Source organism: Anabrus simplex, chromosome 1 (genome assembly GCF_040414725.1).
Source record: "Anabrus simplex isolate iqAnaSimp1 chromosome 1, ASM4041472v1, whole genome shotgun sequence".
In the NCBI taxonomy this organism is placed as follows: domain Eukaryota; kingdom Metazoa; phylum Arthropoda; class Insecta; order Orthoptera; family Tettigoniidae; genus Anabrus; species Anabrus simplex.
In genome coordinates, this window is record NC_090265.1 from 225361849 (window position 1) to 225379030 (window position 17182).

Sequence of the window (17182 nt, forward strand, 5' to 3'; positions counted from 1 at the left end):
GTAAACAAAGAGACGACCATCCTATTGACGTATCCCTCGACTCCCTCAATACATATTTTACCACTCCCGGACATACCATTGACAGAGAAAGGAAACATAGAACACTATACAGCAATTACAACTCCCCTGCACCTGACAAAGAAAAATTCTACTTTTCACATGTGACACCCTCGCAAGTTAAACAAGCCATATTTAGAATAAAATCGAAGTCCAAAGGGATAGACAACATAGAAATAGAACTTATTAAGACAATAATTGACATAATTTTACCTACTATAACTCACATATTTAACCACTCACTAATGACTGGCACGTATCCCTCCTTATGGAAATCTGCCGTTCTCGTCCCGCTCGCTAAAAAATCACCGCCTGAAGACGTAACTGACTATAGACCTGTGAACATATTATCGGTCCTTTCAAAAGCCCTAGAATTCATTGTACACCAACAAGTCTCCAACTACTTGCAAATACACGATATTCTTGACGAACACCAGTCTGGTTTTCGACGTAACCACAGCACTACTACTGCACTACTTAAGGTTACAGACGACATTCGCAATGCGATGGACAAAAGACAAGTTACCATACTAGCTCTTCTTGATTTCTCTAAAGCTTTCGACTCTGTTGACATAAACATACTACTTTCCAAACTATTTAAACTCCAGTTCTCGACAAACAGTCTTCAGTGGATGAATTCATACCTCCGTGGTCGTCTGCAGTGTGTAAGAAACAACAACAATGAATATTCATCCTGGCGATCCGTAGAGGTTGGTGTTCCACAGGGGTCTGTCCTAGGACCGCTTCTATTTTCTGTCTATATAAATTATATTACGTCGTCGGTAAACAGCTGCAGACACCACATGTACGCTGACGATATACAATTATACTTGCACTGTGAACCGGAAAGACTAACCGACGAAATTAAAAATTTCAATAGAGACTTACAAGAAATCTGTAACTGGACTGACATGCATGGACTTAGATTAAATAACGTAAAATCTCAAGCTATAATAATTTCAAATCCTCGGCTTTGTTCAAAAACTATAAGCAAATTCACTTTACCAAAACTTTACCTACAAAATTCACCCATTAATTTCAGTGAATCTGTCAAAGATCTCGGCGTTATGATAGACGAACATCTTTCTTGGAAGCAGCAGGTTACCAGCATCTCCAGGAAAGTATTTGCGACACTCAACTCACTTAGAAGATTCCGCAACATATTTTCTCGAATATTAAAAGAACGCTATATTTGCACTCTGGTATTGCCTCACTTCGACTACTGTGACGCCGTGTACAACGACCTGACTACTACTCTTAACGACAAACTACAACGCGCGCAAAACGCCTGTGTTCGCTATATATGTGACCTACGTTACTTTGACCATGTTACACCTGCCTACGATGAACTCGGTTGGCTAAAACTCAAACAGCGCCGTAATCTTCATGCTTTATGCCTTCTTCGTCGAATACTCTCCTCATGCTCACCTCCCTACTTGTACAGTCAATTTCACCACCTCTCATCCAATCACAGTTTTGGAACACGGTCAAAATCTGATACACTCTTATCTATTCCACCTCACCGCACCACACGATACACAAACTCATTTGTTATTTCTTCGGCACGACAATGGAATGCACTGCCCGTCTCTGTCAGAGGAGCTTCACCTGCTAGTTTTAGGCAACTTTGTCACCGCTACCTACTAAGTAATGCTATGGAGATATTGTAGATTTAGCCTCCCTCAAACTAGAGACTTTATATAATCCCACTGTTATTACCAAGCTTAATAGAAATTAGCTAATCATGTCATAATTGTGTAAATAATAATAATAATAATCATCATCATCATCATCATCTTCATCATTCTCCTATTTTTTTCCTTTTTTAATCATAATATTGTATTGTTTAGTAGTTGCAAGATGTTTCAATTGTAAGTGTACTTATTTCAATTTTGCACATGTAAAAACTGTCTTTTCTGGTTAGATGGAAGAGAGGGCCTAATGGCCTTAATCTTGCCAGACAAAATAAATCTATTGTATTGTATTGTATTGTAAATATCGAAGTATGGAGGCAATGTTAATGATGATGTGACCTTCCTTTCGATGTATTTGGTGGCTAAAAGAATGGCACAATCTCCGCTCAATTTGGAGTCATCTACAACTTTGATCCTATGACTTTTTGTCGTATCTCCTTCCCTTATACGTTAAATTTGGCTCTATTTCTGTATTTACGTAAATTTTGCATTTTGTACACGTATAATTGATGGTTTGATTCACTTATAGGAAAGATAAGATCATCAAATTCTACACGAATATTGGCCCACCCAGTAGCCATATGTGAGCCAAATTCTATGTTTGTAGGTGTAGCATAAGTATCTGAAAAGTAATTCACTGTGTGAAGACCTTACACAAATTTCACCCTATTCAACGTTTCTGAAACAATTTTACCTTTAAATAGATGAGATAGAGGAAGTATCATAGGGCCAGCCATTTAGATCGCTAAATGAGGTCAGAGGCGTCTTTCGTACAATCCGTTTTTCGATATGATGCAGCGTTTAGCAGCATTTATTCTGTAAATGAAGGTGAACATGCATATACTTCCGTATGTCGATCTACATTTATTCATTTAAGTCGATTTGTAGCGATCTAGAAGGGGTGTGTCTGACATTGTAATTAATACTTTACAAATCTGTAGTGACTGTCAGCAGGAGGGCGTCTGCTGTTGTAATCAGTACTCCCCACATCAACTTTAACCGGTAGTAGGAACGGGGTCCTCCTCCAGCGCCTGTGTACTATTGTAATGAATAATTCCCTTCTCGATTTGACCAGCAAAAGGCAAGGGAGCATGCATGTTTTCAAAACTCTTTTACCTGATTCTCTTTATCATTAGGTATATGTGCCCCCTTGCAAGGGTGCCCCCGATTATAAACAAATTTACCCATCAAAATGTGACTGACGTTACGCATAGTGAATTGCGGTAGACATGTGGACCTGTCGTTATCATCACAACTCCGCAACTCACACTTTACATTGGAAACAACGTCTGCGGACCTCCCTATGCTTTTTCTCGGATTAACGCCAAGAGACATGCAATTTAAAAATTCTTATTCTCTTCATGTACAGTAATTTACTTCGATATCCGTATACAACGTAGAATACCGTAGCGAAGCACGGGTACCGGTACATTTGCTAGTATATAAAAATGAATGTTTGTATGTATGTAAATGACACATCTCCTCCTAAACCATTGGAGAAAAAACAAAGAAATTTGGTACACTCATAACTTACCATCTGGAGACGAGCACTCTGTGGGTAAGCCATCCCTAGTACCCTTAGGGGTGGGGGGTCAGGGGGGGTATATATAAAATTCATAGAAAGTGGTGTCGAATACATAGTTTTCGGGTTCGCTGACATGAATTGTGACACGCCGGATTGTTTAAAAGTCCAAGTCAGCTCCCTTCGTGAAGGGGGTGAGGGGGCAGTGATTTATAAAAAAATCGATAATAGCGTCGAATCCATTTATTTCGGGGTCGCTGAGATGAATAGTAACACTCCGAAAATATTTAAAGTCCAAATTTCAGCCCCCCCTTCGTGTGTGGGGCGGCGATTTGTTAGTGATATATGAAAATAATCGAAAATAGTGTCGAATCCATACTTTTCGGGGTTGCTGAGATGAATAGTGTCACTCAGGATATTTTTAAAGTACAAGTCGGCCCGCTTTGGGGTGGGAGGCGTACAGATATTACCTACTATCTGGAAAATATACTGTGGGGGCAGGACGCCCCTAGAACCCATAGGGAACGGGGTTAAATATAACCCATATTAAAAAATGGAAGTCGGTTTGTAACTATCTATATACGTAGTGTACTGTACTGTATTTATATGTTAAGGTATAAAAATTAAAATAGACGTAAATTAATGAGGCACTTCTAGGCATCCTAGAAACTTAAAACTTGGTACCAGAGACGCTGGTGACTTCAGGAACCCAAGAAAAATAGAAATTTTTCAAAATACTATGAGGGGCCTCGCTGGGAGTCTCAAATTTGGGGCTCAGCATACGAACGCAGTCGGATATATTTATCCTAAACGACAACCTATAGGTTTCATGGGATTAAAAGTCTTCTGAAAGTCCTAATTTTTAATTCCCTCGCCCATATCAAGATAGCGGCAAAATCTGCCAGACGAGGTAGAAAATTGAAATTGAGCAAAATTATAGCTTTTAGCCTGTAATCGACGTAAAAATTACGAGATGTTAAAAATGTTTAATTTTTACCCCCACAAAATATCGAAATATGGAGGCAAGTTTGAAGACGGCGCAGACCTTCCTTTTGAGGTATTTGGTGGCTAAACTATAAGTCGTATCACAAAACGGATGGCACATTCTCGGTTCAATTTGGAATGATCTACAACTTTGGTCTTATGACTTTTTGTCGAATCTCTATCCCTTATACGTTAAATTTGACTGTATTTCTGGATTGTACGTATTTTTTGCATTTTTACACGTATAACTGGTAGGCCATAGTTTGATTCACTTATCCGAAAGATAGGATCATGAACTTCTACGTGAACCTTGACCCACGCAGTAGCTATATATGTACCAAATTCTATGTTTGTAGTTGTCATATATGTGTCCGAAGAGTAATTCAATGTGAGAAAACTTTACCAAAATTTCACCGTATTCAACATTCTCAATCTTATCCATGAATAGATGATATACGACAACATATCATATGACCAGCTATTTAGACCCTTACATATGGCGTCTTATCGTAGGCCTGCATTCCTTTTGTCGATATGGTGTACCTTTTAGAGCAGTTAATCTTCAAATGAAGGTAAAAATGCACTTACTTTCGTATGTCGATCTCTATTTATTCATTGAAATCGATTTGTAGCAATCCAGAAGGAGTTTGCATGCCTTTGTAATTAATACTTTACAAATCGATAATGACTCTCAGTAGGAGGGCACCTGCTACTGTAATCAGTACTCCCCACATCGACTTAAACTGGCAGTATGAAAGGGGTCTACCTCCAACTCCTGTGCACCATTATAATGAATATTTTCCTTCTCGATTTGACTGGCAAAAGGCTAGGGAACATACAATTTTTTTAAAGCTCCCATAACCGATTGTGTTTGGTATTAGGCTGGGGTGCTCGCCATTATAAACAAATTTGCCCATCTAAAATATGCTTACCTTCAGGCATAGCCGCAGGGTTCTGTTCTTGCTCCACTTCTCTTCAATCTCTACACGGCAGATCTTCCATCTACTACGTGCCGAAAGTTTATATATGCTGACGACATAGCCCTAATAGCACAGTCCACAAACTTTGAGACCGCTGAAGCCATTCTCACACAAGATCTCCTAAAAATGAATAGATACTTCAACACCTGGCGATTGAAACCTAATGTAAACAAAACATAGATTAGTACCTTCCATCTAGACAACAGGAGAGTCCATTACATTCCACAAGTTCAATTCAGAGGCCAACAGCTAAAATACTGTGCTCATCCAAAATACTTGGGTATTGTGCTGGATCGCTCTTTGACGTGTAAAGAACACCTCTGCAGAACAGCATCAAAGGTTAAAACACGTAACAACATCCTTCACAAACTCAGTGGCACTAGTTGGGGAGCAAATGCTAATATCCTCCGAACAACAGCTCTTGCCCTAGTATACCCCGTTGCAGAATATTGTAGCCCTGTATGGATCAACAGCACACACACAGGAAAAGTTGATGTCCAGCTGAATGATACCATGAGGACAATGTCTGGCACACTCAAATCCACACCACTTAAATGGCTGCCAGTATTAACTAACATCCATCCTCCTCACCTTCGAAGGCTAACTGCTCTGAAGAAGGTATGGTTAAAGTGTTCTGCAAATACACTCTTGCCAATTCATCAGGACTGCAACCCTCAGAAACATGGAAGATTAACATCTCGACATCCATCATGGCAACTAGGAAAGAGACTGGTTGAATCACGGTACAACATGAATAATGCCTGGAGGGAAAAGTGGGCTGCTTCAAACCCTGACCAGCTAGGATTGATATCTGAGCCTTGTAGGAAACTTGCTGGGTTCAACTTGCCAAGAAGTATCTGGTCTTCGTTGAACAGGGTGCGGACCGGTCTAGGAAGATGCAACTTCTGGCTCCACAAATGGGGAAAAATTTCCAGCCCTCATTGCGATTGTGGTGACGTGGCTCAGACAGTCCACCATGTTGTAATGATGTGTCCACTTCGGAGCTTCCAGGGAGGATACCACGAACTTCATGCGGCAAGTGAAGAGGCAGTGAATTGGTTAAATTCTCTGGACATTAAATTATAAGTTAATTACCATCGATTGATCGTTTGTCCGATTGTTGTTTTTATCTACTTTAAGTGTATATAGTTTTAAGTGTGCATATATATAGTTTCTCTGTACCCTCTAAACGCCATACGAAATAAATAAATAACCAACTCGGTGTGACTGGCAGTAAGCTGACTGGCATTAGGAAAAGGGGCCTGTCATTATATTGATAACAGCACAACTCAATTTTGACTGGCTGTAGGGAAGGTGCCTGTCATAATAATAAAAATTCCTCGATTGTTATTTGTCTGGAAGTAGAAAATGGGGTCTGTCATTGCAACGAAAAATCCCCAAATATATTGTGACCGCGCAGCAGGCAATGGGGCTATAATGAATATTCCCAAATCGATTGCGAATGGCAGTAGGTTAGTGGACCTGCCGTTATCGTCACAACTCGGCAACTGGCTCTTTACATTAGAAGCAACGTATGTGGACCTTCCTATGCTGTTTCTCGGATAACGCTGTGAGACATGGAATCAAAAAAGATCTTATTCACTGCATGTACAGTAATTTACTTAGATATCCGTATACAGTACGGTATAGAATACCGTAGCGAAGCACGGGTACATTTGCTAGTCTATATATATATATAAATGAATGTTTTTATGTTTGTATGTATGTAAGTAAATGACACATCTCCTCCTAAACCACTCGAGCAAAATCAAAGAAATTTGGTACTCATAACTTACTATCTGGAAACGAGCACTGTGGCGGTAAGCCATCCCTAGCACTCCTAGGGGTGGGGGTCAGGGGGGTTATATATAAAATGAATAGAAAATAGTGTTGAATACATAATTTTCGGGTTCGCTGACATGAATAGTGACACGCCGGATTTTTTAAAAGTCCAAGTCAGCCCCCTTCGTGAAGGGGGCGAGGGGGAGTGATATATAAAAATAATCGATAATAACGTCGAATCCATTGATTTTGGATTCGCTGAGATGAATAGTAACACTCCAGAAATTTTTAAAGCCCAACTTAAACCCCCTATGGAGTGGGGGGTCCGAGGGGGAGTGATATATTAAAATAATCCAAAACAGTGACGAATCTATAGATTTCGCGATCGCTGAGGTGAATAGTGACATTCCGGAATTTGTTAAGTCCAATTTCAGCCCCCTTTGGGGTGGGGGGCGTGGTGTTAGTGATATATGAAAATAATCGAAAATAGTGTCGAATCCATACTTTTTGGGCTTGCTGAGATGAATAGTGTCACTCAGGATATTTTTAAAGTACAAGTTCGGCCCGTTCTGGGGTGGGAGGCGTACAAATATTACCTACTATGTGGAAAATATACTGTGCGGGCAAGACGACCCTAGAACCCGTAGGGAAGGGGGTCAAATATAACCTATATTAATAAATGGAAGTCAGTTTGGAACGATCAATATACGTAGTACACTGTACTGTATATATGTTAAGGTATAATATTAAAATTGATGTGAATTAATGAGGCACTTCCAGGCATCCTAGAAACTTAAAATTTGGTACCAGAGAGGCTGATGATTTCAGGATCTCCAGAAAAATAGAAAATTTTCAAAATACTCTGAGGGGCCTCGCTGGGAGTCTCAAATTTAGGGCTTATCATAAGAACGCATTCGGACATATTTATCCTAAACGATAACCTATAGGTTTCATGGGTTTAAAAGTTTCCTGAAAGTCCTCATTTTTGATCCCCCCATATCAAGATGGCGACGAGCTAGAAAATTGAAATTTGGCTAAATTATAGCTTTTAGCCCGTAACCGAGGGAAAAATTACGAGATGTTTAAAATGTTTATTTTTTATCCACAAAAATATCGAAACATGGAGGCAATTTTAAAGACGGTGCAGACCTTCCTTTTGAGGTATTTGGTGGTTAAACGGTCGTATCACTAAACGGATGGCACATTCTCCGTTCAATTTGGAGTGCTCTACAACTTTGGTCCTATGCCATTTTGTCGTATCTCTCTCTCCCTTACGTGTTAGATTTGGCTGTATTTCTCCATTGTACGTAAGTTTTTTCACACACGTATATTTCATAGTTTGATACACTTATAGAAAAAATAGAATTATCAAATTTGCCACATATATTGATACGACCGAAGGCCATATGCGAGCCAAATTTCATGATTCTATCTTCCTCATAAGTATACGAAAAATAATGTAATACCGTATGTTATAAATGTACCGTACCCGAATTTCGCCTGTTCAAAGTTTTTAATTCAATCTTACTCACAAAAATATGGGAGATACGAGAACATGTAGAATACGCGAAGCACGGGTAGGTACATTTCCTAGTGTAATATAAATTTAACAGGTAACGTAACATGAGCTTAATATGAGGCATATCAAGTAGACATAAATAAAGAAATAAACATACAAATGAATAAATAAATACAATAGATATTAATGCATAAGGATAAACGTACCGGTACCATATTCCATAATGTGATAAGTGACGAAACGAAATCTAGTGCTTTGAAATGTGCCTAAACTCATGAAATGAAAAAAAAAAAAAAATCTGTTAAGAGAACATCAGTATCATAATGGAAATAGCCTAACTATACAAATGAACTCAATTCTTCATCTAGTGACAAGAATTAAACTCAAGACACAGACAGTATAGGAAGTACCGTTAGTGTTCTGTATTGCATGGAACAGCTGTTATATAGGAGGAATTTCCATTCAGAAATAGGGTAAACCATACAGTGATGGGCACTTTAAGAGGGCTCAAATAGTTTTATTTCACATACACCGAATAATTATGGAGATACATATTTCATTCATTGCAAGAGAATAGTGAAGTGTTCCTAGTTTTATAAGAATGATATGTTAGATATTTAGTATTAATTGCTGACCTTCTATAAAATATTAATTTCAGAAATTCATAAAATGACAGTGATGGGCACTTTGAAGACTAACTTGGGCACTTTGAAACACAGTGATGGGCACAGAGGAAAATACCTTCTAAGGAGTCACAAAACCTATTATCTCCTTAGTTTAATCACTTCCACTGTAATCTACTATATCCAAACAATTTATGCAGAAGAAAGTATTCTCATTCTCTGATTCATTTTCTGCTGGATGCAAATCGTTTCCCACGGGAAGGCATTTCTTGTGGAATATCTTCTGACATGTCTGTTAGGTCATCAGCCCAGAGGCTGGTTGGATCCTCAAATAGCACCACCAAAGGCTATGCAGTTATAGGGAAACTGCAAAAACCAATGGCAGAGCCCAAATGAGGCATACTAGGCAAGATGAGGAGTGAGGTAGTTTGCCATTGCTTTCCTCACTGGACCAGAAGGTGCCACTGCAGCATGACTGATCCTATGAGCAACACCTTTCGTAACACTCAGACACTAGTTGTGCCCCAAATGTCATTACTCAGCACCACCCATACCCCAGCAGCTTCCATATTGTCACAGCCATGGATGAGACTGGGACTTCGGTGGAAGCTACACTTTGCTCTGGCCTGTGCCAAGAGACGGATACAAAAATACTGCATCCATCAAGAAATGGCAACAGGCAAATCTTCTGACATATTTGACAGGAAACTCCTTGTATCTTAGTATTAAGGCTACCGCCACACTGGAAACAAAGTCCAGAAGAAAATATTTCGGCGGATTTTCGAAGGGAATTGTTAGTTTTGCTCTCCAGCAAGAAGTTACTTGTTGACGCCCCAAAGAAACATCTTCCCATCTTCATTTCGCCTGTACTCAGGATGTTCGTAGAAGTACTGCCTTGTTCACAATCAGCTACTCCTTTCCTCTCAGCCAGACTTTCCGTGTTCTGCTTCAAGTGTTCGTCACCATGATTCCTCTCACCAGATTGTTCATTGCGATTCTCAAATAGCAAGACTTTTTTTACAGATGTAGCTGCAGTCATTTTGGGGTCATTGCTCTCTCGTATGACAGGCAAAATATCCTTCCTTTTCTTGTTACCCCATTCATTCTTGTTTATTTGGAACTTTTTCTCCTCTCTTTTTCTCTTTCTGTCTTCCTTCTTCCTCTCCTCATTTGCTTTCGTGTCTGCCTTTTCTTTATGGATGTCTTTCCATTGCTTTGACGTTATCACGTAAGGCATGCGTTGCACATTCCGTAGATTTTTCCTTTTGGGCGTTTCAGGCCATACAAGACAGTCTTCCAGTGATTTAACATCCGAACGCTTCAACACACTGCTTGACGATGGTGTTCGTGGCTGAGGCGATTCATTCATGTGTAGAGGAGCTGTACTGAGGGTCGGTTGTTCTTGTTCTACATATACATTCTCCAGAGCAGTTTGTTCCAAATTTGTTTCTCTGGTTTGCTGTTCTACATCCTGTCCATCAAACTCCGAATTTTGATCATTTCTCTCAAAAAATTCCTCATACAGTCTGTACAATACAAAAAATTCTTCACTGTGTTCTTCTTCAGTTACCTTCTCAATATTCTTGAACTGCTCAATTCTCTCCTCTCCAACAATACTGCAGAATTTTTGAAATGTCAGTAATTTGTTCTTCTCATCCGAATTATTCACATTTTTGTTAATATCGGTTGAAGTGGCAACACTGTACTTTCTTCCAATACATTTAGTGAAGTCTATGTTGTCTGGGTTCCATGGAACAAGACCACAGGCTCTGAAACCACTTTTCAAGGTTTCTGGCTTTATTCTCTCATTCACAATCTTTTCCAGCACTGGAGCAAAGTCCTTTCTCGTGAGAGCTTCAGAAGGGTGTTCTCGACGCCAATTTAGCACTCCCTTTTTCCACTCACTCTTGACTGGCTGAAATACAGCAACGTCCGCTGGTTGGAGAATTCTTGTGGCGTTCGGATATAATGCTATAAGAATTATCTGAAGTTCAGTACAGAGCTCGCTAAGCTGAAATGTAAGGTGGCTCTTGTGACCATCCACAAACAGTATCACTGGAAATTTTACTTGTGTTTTCACTAAATGGGGATGAAGAACATTTGCCACAAATTCGAAGAATACTTCGGCTCTCATCCAGCCCGAGTCACTGCAGCCTATGCCCATGAATCTGGAACAGACTGTACAATCTCATTAGGCAGTCTTTTATAGTTGTATACTGAACCCATGACCTTTGTGCCCTAAGAACATTATGCATAATGTAACAATTAAACTAAAAGTTGGATTCTTGATAGCATGGATTTGACACGTGACGAGGGGGTGATTACCTTCGGTCCCACGCTCTGGGGTACGTGACGTCAACCACACGTGTCGACGGCGGAAGAATCTCAAGTCATTTTTACGAACTATTTCAAAGCGCGTGTACATGGCGTGACAAGTCAAAAAATATAGTGCCTATCAAAGGAGGTCAATCATCTCACAAATCGAACCCGTAAAATTTTTAAATGTCCATGAACACTACCGTCAGAAATGTAGCAAGCATGTAGTCACTTTCAAAACTCTTGAAATTACAGTTTAGGTAAGTCAGAAATTTTAGAGAAATTTTCTTGGCGGCAAAGGGAGAGATCTGAAGAGAGGGGGTAACTGCTATAAATATGAAGGGACGCCATGACGAAGCTTCCTTCTCCGGCATTTGTGATACAAAGCGGACGAAAAATTGTTGAGTTGCTCTGCGAAATCAAACCAATGAAAGTAGACTGAGTTCAACTGCAGATTTTAGCCATTGCGGCTAAGTCTTGACTCCATGAGGAGATAGTTTTCTTGAGTGAAATAACTGTACCAGATAGGACGGTCAAAGTACTGAAATATTCTAATGTGATTAAGTAATTCGTGTGCGGGAATAATTATAATCCATCGTGTGCGCTCCGCAAACAAGTGAAGGGTATTTCTTTTTTTTTTATGCTTTATTCCAGGAAACCTGAAGAAACATAATGAGATGTACAGCCATGAATGTAAAGATGGCTAAATAAAATGCCAGGGTCACAGGTGAGCCCTAAGACGAATACTGGCGTGACGACATGAGGTAGGTGGCTTTCCATCTTACTACCTCTTATATCTCGTCTCGTGATTTCTAAAAGTGTATTTGCATGGGGATATAAGACGCAGTGGTCGCCCTACTAAGTTTTGTAAATGTGAGAATACGACTAAAAGAGTCATTTGTTTTATTTCCCACTTGGATAAAATTTTGAAGTCTTGCGAGTGTCGTATAATGTTCTAAAAGTTATTGAATAGGGTTCTGAAGTGATATCACGTCCAATGTAGATCGTCATCCGTGTGAGTGTACTGCCTGTATTTTGTGATGTCGAAGTAAGATGTTCATTCGATGTAATATTCTTCTGTCTGCAATTTGACGTTAATAATAATAATCCATGGTCACTCATTTTCAATCGAGTGGAAGCGCGCTGTCGGGTGAGAGCCAAGGGTGATGAATTTGGTCACGGAGAGAAACGTTCTTTTTTAATGCCCATTTTAAACTGTGTCTGACTGACAATAAAAAGGATCTAGTAGAATGTTTCAGTCATTTCTCGTAAAAATCAAGTTATTAAATACGATATCATTTATGCGAAGTTATTCATGAGTAATGCATTGTGCGATATTAGACGTTGGGATTTCTAGTGGGGATTTTATTCCAGTTCTTGGTCGATGATAATTGTGGAGCTGGGAAACAGAGGTTAGTTTTGTGAATCAGGTTGGACCTGTCATTGAAGCCGGGACCCGGAAGCCCGAGGAATGTTTTATATGAGTTGAGATGAGATGTGCGAATCAGGTTGGAGTCCTGTCATTTGAAGCCGGGACATGATAGCTCGAGGAATATTTCATAATGTTGAGAATGGAAAGAAATTCGTAGAAATCCATAGCGTTATAATTGGCGACGCGTATAATTAGTGTGGGCATCTTGAAGCATATCTGTGCATTTTGTTGGTTAGAATATCGTATTTGTTTAATCATGTCGGCAGAGTTTAAAGGGAGCATTTTGAGAAGTCAGTCAGGTAGAACGAACCGGGTGGTTTATGTAACTGCCAAGTGAGCTTGGGGGGATGAGAGAGCTCAGCTATGATAGCGGGAAAGGAGTGGACTTGAGATTGTACTGTAATTCTCGGCCAGGGATACGTTAAAATGCTGGATTTAGTTGAAAATTCATAGCCGGTAATGATCTAAGTATTGTGAAATACTGTAATTGAGGACGTAATGAACATTTGAAACCATGAACTTTGAGTATAAGGAACAGAGTAACCAAATTTAGGGTTGTCCAAAATATAGAGCGATGGTCGTGACGGTCGGTTTGTCTGTGAGGGGTGTGCAAAATTCATAATGGTAATGACGGGATATGACATCGTAATTATATGGCGAGTTGTTTGGTTTGTACGTAGATTATTAGGATATCCAAGTGTTAATAACGGTTAGGACTAGATTAGAATTTTAAAGTGTGATATCACGAGACGAGATATATAGCTGGACATGAATGATGTAACAAATTCTTTTCCAGCCAGATAAACATCGCAATATTGAATTCACATCACAGCTGCGTAGAACGTTGTGAAGAAACCAGAGTCCGCGGAGATAAAATTTACTGTTCTTTAACATTTCGATAAATCATTTAAATTTATTAAATTATTAAATTCAGCGAAGCCGCATTTTGAAATAACTTTAATCAAGCGAATAAGTTGGAGATGCATTCTGGAAATTTTAATTTGTTGTCTGGGGAATATTAAAAAAATAAAGTAAAGATAAAAGGGACATATCCGAAGGAAATGGATTTTTCTGCCGCAAAGTTTGTGAGCATTGCTGTTGTTGTAATTATTGAACTTTGATTGATTGAGCAGTGAATGTGCTGGGGATAGTAAAGTGGAACTTTGGTCATCAACCGATGTAACTTAATTGTGTTTAGCCTTCAGCTTAGAAACTTGGATGGTCAGGGGGTCATCAACCTCAGTGACTTAGATTAGCGCCATATGCCATTGTAGCATCATTTCCTTGCGGTCATCATCCACAATGACTTTAAAGTAACTTAAAAGATTAGATGTCGGTCCATGACATAGACGCAGGTCACATCGATTCAATTAAGGGTCCATGCCGTAGAACCACTGTGTGGCACACACCGATTGGACGGCCTTAATTATACTCAGAGTCCAGAGTTCGTGTTACGAGGGCTGGACCATAACGAATCACTATGATGGTACATGTGGTCTCACATGGAAGCCGAATTTAAGGATTTCCAGACTTTCCTTTCTTAAATGATTAATAATTGAGACAATGGTTTCTAGTAAGAATGCCCATCAGGCAATTACGTTAAAGTCTCACACCAGTGTTCTGACATTTATGTAAAAATGATTGTGGTGTCCAGTGGACACAATTGACTATGACATCGTTGACCTAGTAAATTACTTCAGAAATTTCCTGAATAAATAGGAATCTTTTAAATAGACCTTTCATTCCAGTAGATAGATTAGAATTAATGAACCCTACCTTTACCTCAGCAAGTGACGAAGAACCCGAAACGACCCAAGAGACAGATCTCATGAACTTTGCTGATAGGTAAGGAAGGTAGGTATCCCTCAATATGGACCTAAAGGGTACAATACTATCATTGGAGGGCAGACTGAACCATCGGCTCCAAATGTGAACATAACTGTCAAGGTTTCCTTTTCATTTCCCATTGAAACTTCATAAACATTTTTTGAACCTCTTGGAGCAATGACTTTTTGATTCTTTGGGCACAGTTGAAAGTTTGTTTCATCTCCATTAAACACTCTTGATGGGTCTTGGAGTATATCAAACAAATTTTCTGATTTCAGATATGTTTCAATCTCTTTAAACCATCTTCTAATATCTGCTTCACTTATATTAGCACTAGCCTTCGTTACAGTCTCAGATGTCCTTTCTGATAGGACCGGATGTCTCCTAAGGAAAGCTTTGTACCACCCAATTCCTGGTAGGTTATCCTTGAAAGGAGTTTTCCTTTCGTTTGATTTCAGGAATTCCTGCACACTGAGTTGAACATCTTCTCTTCGCCTAGGGAAACCTTTCTTACTCAAGTCTATTAGCCAGTTAACCAAACTTTCTTCTTCATTGTCGCTAAGGATCGGATTGGGACCAAATGTAGACTTAGGTTGTCCTTTAAGGTAACGCTGAAGTGTAGACCTAGGAACACAGAAGTTTCTTGCTGCAGTTTTTATCTTCTCTCCATCGCGTACCGCAGCAACTGCAGCCAGACTTTCTTTTCTATAGGGCTCCTTTCCTTTATTTGGCATTTTGGAGCTGGAATAAAACAAACAAACCTATGGAATCGAAGTAAACAACTGTATGAAAACTTTTATGAATAAAAATATATTACGTCTTTTGCATTCACTTAGCCTTATTTATGATGCTTACGCCCTTAAAGTACGTATTTAGTGGAATAATATCTGCTTAAATTATCTGTTAGGATATTTCTCTTGATAAACTTAACGAAATATAAAAATAAGGGAGAATCACAGTGATGGGCACTGTGCCCATCAGTGTCAAATACCATTTTACATGTGTTCTATTGTTAAAATGTATACACTGAGGGCATAGTGAAAACATCGATGAAATAAAAATGTATAATGCTCAAAGGTTCATAAATTACAGTGGTGGGCACCCAATGCCCATCACTGTTTTCTCAGTTGCAAACAGTCACAGTTATGGGCACAGCCATTTGTAGGTTATTGTTAGTTGGTAGAAGTTCAATAAGTATATCAAAACATAATTATAACTCAGGCTAACATATTTAAACAGCAGATTCGGAATATATAGTAGCATATTTTCTTACCTCCTTAATAACTGGATACACTCTTCTTAACAATTTGATAAGGATTCAATACCAAACCAACATGGATTCCACAACACTAACAAACAAACTATGCTTGTGCTCATTGCGTGGCCACAGACCATGGAGATTGCATAGGAATATACCTAAGAGTACTTTTGACACAGAGGTACAAATAATGGATGCATACCGCTGCCAGAAGGCTTATTTTTACACTCCTTGTAATTCCAGTGCCCATTACTATGTTAATGCCCATCACTGTATGGTTTACCCTATCAGAGTTTCAGCTCGTTTTGCACAAAGCGACGACCTTCGGTCTGAAAGAATTTGTCCAGCACATGAAAACACCTCCTATGCGGGCACAGATGTAGCAGGTACGCTAAGGTAAGCAAGAGCAAGTTCACTTAAGGGTCAATGAATATTGAAATTTCACGACCGCATTGTAATCGAAATCGACTTTCAACCTATTAGGTCGTGTTACGTACATTTAGTACGTGCCAAAGAGAAATTAAGTACAAAAAAAAAAAAAATTGCCAACCGAACACCGGTGGGATCACGAACCCACAACCTCCCGAGGTCGCGTTGGTACCGGTAGCTCTACAAGTTGAGCTATGGTGGCCTAGCTTTTTTTTTTTTTTTCAGTTGGAAAGGATCTAAGCTAATCTATTCTCTTACAACTCTCAGTGACTGCATGTCTTCGCATACAAAAGTAGCCAAACTCCTATGCAACTTATTTTTCTTTCCTGCACTGTCTCATCCAAACGTAGGAATGGAATTACTTCCACGATGTGCAACTGTATTTGTACCATGTCTTTACGATGCGCCCGTTTTATGTGATTCCATAAATTTGACGTTCCTCCACCTGTACAATAGATTTGATTGCAAATTTTACAAGTAGCGGATTTTCTACCTGGACTGCTAGTAAAATACTGCCGAATACTGCCATGCTTGGGAGGACTGTCATGACATTATTGCTCCTTTCTTATTACATACATCGGTAGAAAATATAGCGCAACAACTTTAAACAAAGATATATATATATAGTATAAGGAAACAAATAGAACGGACGTCTCAGTCTGGAGTCTGAACAACAGCACAGTGGTGTTGCGAGTGTAGACAGTTCTACTCGCTCCGTCCCCACCACTATTTCCAGACGGAAAGATGGGAATGTAATTC

General features: G+C 39.4%; 1 pseudogene; it reads right to left on the reverse strand.

Moving 5' to 3' along the window:
- LOC137497688 (uncharacterized) overlaps positions 1 to 15470 on the reverse strand; it is a 40065-nt pseudogene extending 24595 nt beyond the window's left edge.
- Between the last annotated feature and the right edge of the window lie 1712 nt (positions 15471 to 17182).